We start from the raw sequence: 9028 nt of genomic DNA, 5'->3' as shown, positions 1-9028 counted from the left end.
AAGTACCCAAATTTGTTCTCAAAATGGGCAAAACCATGTGCACTGCAGGTGGGGCAGATGAAACATGTGCAGAGAGAGTTATTTTGGGTGGAGTGTGTTGAAACCGAAATCTAAATTTCAGTGTAAAAATAATCCCTGTTCTAGAAGATAACAGAATCTGATTGGTTGCTACTGGCAACATACCATCTTCAAATGGAACTCCCACCTTATTGAATTTACCTCTAGGTGTGCACACAGGGGGCAAATGTACTGGAAGTCACACAAACTCAGCGGGACACGGTCGACCACTAAAAGGTAGACAGGGCTTAAGTGGGCACATGAAATAGGTCATCGTGGCTAAGGTGGACAGAGTCAGAAGGTCGACACAAGCAATAGGTCAACATGAGTTTGACACTTTATTTCATATCCTTCCATCCACTAGGCCGGGGAAAAAAAATTCTCATGTCAACCTTTTGACTGTCGACATTCCGACACAGCCAACCTTAGCCACGTCAACCTATTTTGTGTGTCAACCTGCATTGTGTTGCCCCTATAACCCATTCCCAACTCAGCATGGCCGATCGCCGCCAGCACCCAGGTGGGCTTTGGCTCAGTCACATAACATGCACGCTCACTCAGCAGCCAGAAATGACAGGTAGGAATAATAATAATAATAATAATAATAATAATAATAATAAAAGGACCAACGCACACAGGTGGAATGAAACTGCATTTTACTGAGAAAAAATGGTTTTGCTACAAATACATAATCAATTGTTTTTACTCCAAAAAACAGTATTTATCATCAAAACTTCTAGTATTCAGCAAAATAAAATGAGTAACAGAGACACAGTGTAATAACTACACAGACAGACAATATATTCACATGGGCGTCCGCACAATCTGGGAGGAAAAAAGGGTGTTCAAAGATAAGATCACTGCAATAGGCCCCTGTACACCTGCCATCAAAACAGGGGCCCGCCTGGATGACATCAGGGCGCTTTACAGTGACACAATCGAGCTGTCAGGGATATAGTACAATATACCGGGTGTTCATTGTAGGTCATTATAGTTGCAATCAATGCTTTGGATTCACATATGGTCAACGAACACTAAAAAAAATCCAAAATGAAGAGCGGTCTTAACATTCACAAGATACATGTGTATGGTCTCCAATGTGATTGGCTAGTGGGGGCTGAGACTGCCGATCTTCGGATCATTATATCTACACGCACACTGCTTGGTGTGTACAATTTTGTTTCAAAACTACCGAAACTTAAAAAGGTATAGACCGAAAGAATCAATTTATTTGTAATTACCGTTCTCTTAGGCCACATTATGGTCACCAACATTTTCTGTTTCTGTTTTTGCTTTGTTAATCACTAAATAAAAAAAAAAAAAAAAATTCCTCAATTTTTTTTTTTTATTAGAGTTAATATATGGAGAAGCTTGCAATTCTCTTGTGTAAGTGAGAATGTAACTAGTAATGCATCTTTAATTTTTTAGATCTTTAGTAGCTATCCAGCCCCAAATTCTCATTCTACAAGATCTTGGGGTTTTAGCCAGTGGTTCCCAAACTGTGTGCCTAGGCGGTGAGCCTCTTGCAGGCGTGTCTGTGCACCACTATCTAGCTGAACCTAAGGCTAAAACGGTATGCACAATTTATTGGACTGATGTAATAGTTATTCAAATATTGAAATTGAGAACCTAGAGGCGCCTTAAAAAATACTGATACTATAGGGCACCGTGATGCACTGAAGTTTGAGAACCACTGGTTTAGAAAATACTAGCGAAGCAGGTGACGCTCTTAAATTTCCTCCTTAACTCATTGAGTGAATTTGTCAGAATTAGGGGGGTATTCAATCCCCCGTCGCTTTTCCCAACGGCAATGCTGTTCAATGTGGTCTTTCCCGACAGCATTGAACAGGGATCTCGGCAGAACGGACCCGGCTTTAGAAGCAGTCGGGCCCGTTCTGCCGAGAAAGGCAGTGGGATTGTTGAGCTCCTGGCCACAACTCGCTGATCCACGGCCGTACCTCGCGGCCATTTCAGCGTTCGGCACATTGAATCCCCCCCTGGCAATTCCTCGTCAAGCTGGCAGGGAACAGGATTGGGTCACGGCTGTTGGGCCGGCCCGACAGTTGTGACCCGTGATTGAATATCTGTAAGTGTGAAAATTGCCAAGCAAACATGTTTATTCATCATTACGGCCTGTAATGTTTACCGTATATAGGAAATATCTTTTTTTACACAACACTTTTTATTTGAATTTATATAACAAATGCTAGCGACGCTGGCATTTTTAGCGGATATTATGAACATCTCTCTCTGAGACGTTAGCACTCAAAGGGTTAATTGCACGGAGAAGAGAACCAAGTAAAATTTACCCCCTGGTGCCCACAAGCAAATTTATCACAAAACTATTTTATTACAGTAAAAAGAAATGATCATGGACAGACCAGAAACAGCAAAAGACCCACAGAAATGAAAAGAAGACATATTTGCATTGTTCAGTTGAGGTAAGAGATTGTTTTCTTTTTGTTTTTCATGCACACCTGGTGTAACCATGTATCGGCTGACAGTGTGCACTGGACTCTAATGCTGGGTACACAACAGAACGTTTTGGCCTCAATTCCGGTACAATCTGGACTGATTGTATGTAAATTGGGCATGTTTTAGATCAGATTCCTATCCGATGCGCATTCCCGGTGGTCGTTTTTAAATTCTGACTGCAGCAGGTAGGATCTGCCAAACACCCCTTCAACTAGGTACAAATCAGAATCAGATCGGATGCAGATTGTGCGACCATCGTATGGTCGTCTTACGATCATGATTGTTCTGGTGCGTACCTGGCATAACTCTCTCTCTTCATGTGGGTAGGCCGAAATCTGGCTCTTTATGAACAGACAGGAACTTGACTAACACATTGTACAAGACTAGATTAGAGGATTCTATTGAACACTTATCAAATTCAGTAAAGTCTGAAAAAGGGTAAACCCATCTTATTTTATCCTGTGGCGTCTGCACCAAATTTTGGTGGCTTGTAAACAATTAAAGTTAAAGTAATGAAACCACACATGCAAATTGCTGCTGCCCTCTACAGGTGAATGAACAACAGTACACAAATGATAATGAAAGCATAAAAGGGAGAGTATAGGGCAATCTCTGACAATTCCATCAGCAGAATATAAAGGAAGGAATAAATCTGTGTAACCTAGCAGATAAACATATTACAAGCTAAAGCAGCAATGATCTCTTATATACAGCCGATATCCCCTATGGGCAGTTATACGCATTTTTGTGTGTTTTGCAGACAGAATTGAACCATATTACATGAGGTGCCAAAGAGGCGATCAAAAAAGCATTGGAATCTATTGGTATCAGTCTATTACTGCAAGCGCCTGTGTGTGGACGAACACCCCTGGTCTTAAATAAATAAATAGTGCTGATGATAATGTAAACTTCTTTTATAAAATATTTAAAATATAATTGGACCTATTTATAGAACAAGGGCATCAACATGAATACATAACCTATCCGATATCCAGAGGAAAAGCATTGATTTGGTGCAAGTTCTTTGGGATATAGTACATTAAAGTGGTTACCAGGTACCTTTGGTGCACTGACTTTGTCAAAAGGAAAAGTTTTCTGTACATAGCAAAAGCAACAGTGCCCCCTGCTGGTCATTAAGATACAATATAGATCACACTGAGGAGTAATACGGCCTACACACATGCCGATATTAAGGCATTTTCTAAGCGATTTTGCTTAGTTTGGCAAAGTCGCTTAGCAAATGCCCTCACATCGGTGTATGTGTGGGGGCTATATCGGCAGCCGTGCGCGTCTTTATCGCTGGACGAGGTTGATAGTGTCCATCAATCTCGGCATCGGCAGTGTTCTCCCACCGGAGAACACTGGCGCTGTCTGCTCGCTTAGCACACAGAGCTGACAGCTCGCTCTGTGTGTGGGCTGTCAGCTCTGTGTGCTATGCGATAGCGGCGCAGCACAGCCCGACCTAGCATAGCTAGGTAGCCCAGCACACATCGCTATGTGTGTAGGGCCCATAAGACTTCCCTTCTTTTCTAAATAGCAAAAACTTTTGCAATTTGTCAGGTGGCTACTGTGTAAGAGGAACAGTTACTCATGTAAATGCAGCCAAATAAATTACTGGGGACTCCTTTGAGTTGCTTCCTTAACTGCATTCACAGAGTTAGTGGTTAAAACGGTGTGCAGCTGTGAAACGTCTTATCTATGGCCGGTGATTGCATAAATGCAATTCTCTATCGATTACTACACTTAAAAAAAAAAAAAAACTCACCTTGATGGCTGCATGTACTGTATGTAGGGATGGCCATCGGTGCAGTTGCCATCGATGGTGACTCTGTACCCAGCCATCGATAGTCATAAACTATGTGATGGATAACCACTGAGGGCCAATCAAAATGTGGGGGCAGGGCTTCCGGGTGTCGGAGCAATGCTTCGTGTCCCAACACATTGGAAAAAAAAGATGGTCATCCCTAACTATGTGGGCATAGAATAAAGTATTCAGAACGCCTATATAATGAACATAGCAGTGTTAGAGCGAGGCTGCGTTCTGGGGTAGATAATGCTGTTCATATGCATGATAGTAAACATAGCGTTAAACATGTTCGTGTCAATATTATGAAAGTATCACGCCTCCATGCTTTACACATCCATTACACATTACATCACGCCCCCATGCTTTACACATTCATGGGCCTATTTACACATTATATTGCAGACACAGGGCCAGATGCACTAAGCTTCAAGAGTGATAAAATGGAGAAAGAAACAAACAACCAGCCAGCCAATCAACTCCTACCTGCCATGTCACAGACTGTTTGAAAAATGTCAGGCAGGAGCTGATTGGTTGGTTGTTGATCACTATTGAAGCTTAGTGCACCTGGCCCAGTGTACAGAGTAGTGTAATCACTGGTGGGGAGATGGGGAGATAGGGAGCTAAGCCACGTGTGGTAAGAAGGGACCATCTGAAAAAAACGTTCTTTAATTTAAAAAAGGAAAATCACCAATAAAACTCCCCCATAGCGAACAAAACGGATTAGATTCTCCATTTTTTAATGCAAAGAAGTCTAGTCCATTTTAGGAGTATGGATCAAGTGCCATCTCTTAGATCATTCAAATATCCTAGTTTCTTCTATAGCATTTTTCTAAACATATCCCCTTCTTTGTAGGTCTCTAATCAGCTAAGAATACCTTATACCAGGGGTAGCCAACTCCAGTCCGCGCGAGCTACCAACAGTTCACGTTTTTCACATCTCCTCACAGAATCACACGTGAAGTAATTAGCTCCAGCTGTGGATCTTTTAAAATGTGTTTGCAGCAGCTGAGTGGTCTGGAAAATGTGAACAGTTTGTAGCTCTCGAGGACTGGAGTTGGCTACCACTGGCCTTATAGTGTCACCATTTATAATGCCTAGAGGTTATCCGTAGCATAAGCAAAGCGTCACAATCACCGTGCAGGGAAAAGCCCCAACTACAACCTGCTGTACTCATTTGCTGCCTAGTTTACAAACAGGCCCCTTCATTCATAACTGGCTTTAAATGACCCATGTCTAGCGCCTGATGGAGCCACCACAGCCCGCATTACAATGCGATTCTTGCTTGCAGAGACCACAAATAAAGAACATGGAGAATAAAGATTGTGAAATGCTCATTCCCAGGCTGCCATAAGGAGCCAGCCTGATGAAGACTCACCAAGTGGGACCCATTGGACTGCTGTCCAGAACAGCGCCAGTGGAGGAACATTTGTTCATCTGACAATTTAGGCAACTTATGGCATCAAGGAGAACATGCAAAAAGGGATAAAGCAAGGTTACCCACCTTAACAAAAAGACCCAAGAATTCTCTTCACTGTATTTACTTATTAACCGTCACACAGGCCTCACAAGCTGCTATTGCTGCATTTAATGTCTGTGAGCAAATTCAAGTCTACCACTTGTGAGCGCCTCCAAAAATGCATGCTGGTGCAGGCAGACACTAAACAAGTTCCAACATCAGCTCCAAGCTGTGTTCTATATACATCAATTCCGACTGTGCACTATATACCGCAAATATCAATAATAGACTGTGCTCTAATACTCAGGATGTTCACTGCTCCCAGCAAGACACCAGTGCCAGGCAGTGCCCTATATACTAATAACTCAATATTCAGTAAGAGCCCATCGTCTATCCTTAACTGTGTGTAAGACCTCATTAACCAGTCTCCCCAGCATTTTATAAAACCTTACTAGGACTCAATTACCCAGCTCCTGTGTCTTCTGCCTTCACCGGTCCAATCCAGTCTGTGCTATCTGCTTCATGTACTCATTTAGATTCCTTGAATTAGAGACTGTTCCAGTGACGGATCCAGTTTGTCTCTGTTACTGGAGGCTGCACGTCAGCCTACTCTGCACTCTGCCTCCCAACCACATTACCCCCAAACATTACCCAGCACAAGCTGTCGGGCTCGTTCTGCCGAGAATAACCAGGAATCGCCAAGCTCCCGGCCGCAGCTCGTGACCACGCCCCCTTCTTGTCCCGCGGCAGGTGGGACATTGAATCCCACCTGCAAATTCTCGGTTAAAAAGACAGAACGGGACAGGGTCACGGCTGTCGGGCTAGCCCAACAGCTGTGACCCAACATTGAATACATTACAGTGCATTTAGCATCTGCTTAAAGAGGTCCGGCGGGATAGAAAGGATGATATGGTCTCAGATTGGAAATTTATTGATAATCCCCCGATTGCTCTTTTCATCTTCATTCAAATACTTGAAAATATTACAATTCATCGGTGATCCACCCTGCTCCAATTTTGGGGAGATGAACCAACAGCTTACTGCAAAAACTCCTAAACAGTCATCTGGGAATTTTTTTTATTCAAGCTGTCGACGGACTTTCTTAAAACGGTCTAGTGTGTACCAACTATATCACCAGCGATGCAAGCTTCTGCAACATTCCCCACCTGCACACACAGCTTAATTGGGTTCGGTATGACTCGCCACGCTGCCGGCTACATTATTAATATTTATTAAACATTATCATAGGGCACAAGGGATCAAGCACAGCAGATGATGTAAAGAGACCTAAAGCAATGGGCATATGTGTCATTGATAAAATGGGACTTATCTAGCAATTGAACATTAAAAAACAAAACAAAAAAAAACCATGCATCTAATGAAGTGGTTTGCAGTCATTAAAACAATACACAACAGAAAAACCTAACAGGGGGACGTTGCTGCAAGTTTATGCTTTATAAAGTGGGATTTTTCATCATGCTTAGTTAAAGGGCATAAAACAATATGATCTCAAACTATTCGGAGCATTCCTCAAAAGGTAAGGGTTTAATGTTCCCATCTTAGAAAATCCAAAGTCTTCATGATGAAGCCTTATTCATTCAAGCACCATTTTTTTTATGACAGTATATGCAGAGTCGTTCAGCCATTACATAGGTGGAAATGGTAAAAGGTTTTCAAAGATCAGAAAGTCCTAGTCAGGGTGAACATCCCTTGTATCTATCCACTTCTATACTAGTGGTCCAAGGTTCATCTGAAACCAGTTTCTAGATACACTATATGATCACTGGGTGCGGAAAGATTCAGTGAGAGATGTGCCGAAGAAACATTTTATTGGGCAATTCATTTATTTACAGTTGATGGTGGCTGCGTACATCACAAATAATGACTGGGCAGAAACAATGATGGATTTTAATGCATACCCCTATGGTGATGAAAGGTAATAGGACACAGTATGACAGCACATCGGAACCGTTGCATGTTTTCTTAAGAAATGGGGATTTCCTGAAGCGATTGATGTTTGCAAATATCAGTTTCGATCAACAGTGGATGATATACTTGCCAATCAATAGCTATGGCCCTTATTCTGATCTGGGCGGTACGGCCCGCGTGCGGCCGTACCGCCGATGTTTTCGCTCTGCACATGCGCAGAGGTCACTCTGCGCATGTGCAGGGGAAATCGCCGCACAAAAATTTTATACGCCGCAAAGGGGGCGTATAGGGGCGTGAGGGGCTTAATAGCCTCATTTACCTATGAATACGCCCAGCGTTTCATGGGCGTTCCCATGCAAACGCGGGGCGTATGCATGGTAATGAGGCTATGACGCCAGTGATGGGGGCGGAAAGCTGACATCGCCGGATGTCAGCTCTCCGCCCCCATACAAGCTTTCACACGGACGATTGTCCGTGTGGTCTAAGCTTGCGGGAGCTGCTGGAGCGTGCGGCCCTGCCTTCGATGGTCGCCGACCATCGAATGCAGGGGGCAGCTCCCACCATGGTGGAGGCGTACGCCCCACCATTTTCATGCGGATCGCCAGCCGTCCGCGTACGGACGGCCGTGGCGATCCGTATTGTAGGCGGGGATTGGTTTGTGCGGCCGGAGCAACGTATGCGGCTCCGGCCGCACAGACCAGAATAAGGGCCTATATGATATTCTGAGGGCCAGCAATGGTCTCAAAATTGTACAATGCGCCCGCCTACAAGACACGTTCATTTTAACCCTTTGAGTGCCAAGTGAATTGGTCAAAATAGGTGTGAAAATTGGCACGCAAACATTTTTATTCATCATAATGACCTGTAATGTTCACCTCATATAGGAAATATATATATATTTTTTTTTACATAATATTTCTTTATTTGAATTTATATAACAAATGTGAGCGACACTGACTTTTTTTTTTGCAGCGGATTTTTTGAACATCTCCCAGAGATGTTGGCAATCAAAGGGTTAAATAAGCAGACCTATAGACATGATCCACTGAATAATTCATCAGCGCGTGATATTTTCTGAAGCTTAAAACTTACGTCCGTACAAGACTACAACAAACCCTACAAAAACATACCTATATAGAACGTGTTATTTTCTCTAGCTGTGTTCCATGTCATGATATCACCAACACGCCAAAGAAAGAAAATATACATTTTAGGAGATCTGGAATGCAAAATTTGGAAGAAATAATAATAAAAAAATATATATTTAAATGGCACACTGCCAACAAACCCCCCCCCCCCCCCCC

General features: G+C 43.0%; 1 long non-coding RNA gene across 1 annotated transcript; it reads right to left on the bottom strand.

The window, feature by feature from the left end:
- Positions 1-696: 696 nt before the first annotated feature.
- Positions 697-9022, bottom strand: LOC146046439 (uncharacterized). Its single transcript, XR_014465889.1, has 2 exons — positions 8855-9022; positions 697-1361 (listed from the first exon to the last, which is right to left on the bottom strand). It is a non-coding gene; the product is annotated as an uncharacterized LOC146046439 (long non-coding RNA).
- Between the last annotated feature and the right edge of the window lie 6 nt (positions 9023-9028).

The sequence above is a fragment of the Crinia signifera genome, chromosome 11 (genome assembly GCF_055691185.1).
Source record: "Crinia signifera chromosome 11, ASM5569118v1, whole genome shotgun sequence".
Classification (NCBI taxonomy): Eukaryota; Metazoa; Chordata; class Amphibia; order Anura; family Myobatrachidae; genus Crinia; species Crinia signifera.
The sequence above is the reverse complement of the archived record's forward strand: the minus strand, read 5'-3'. Positions and strand labels throughout refer to the sequence as shown.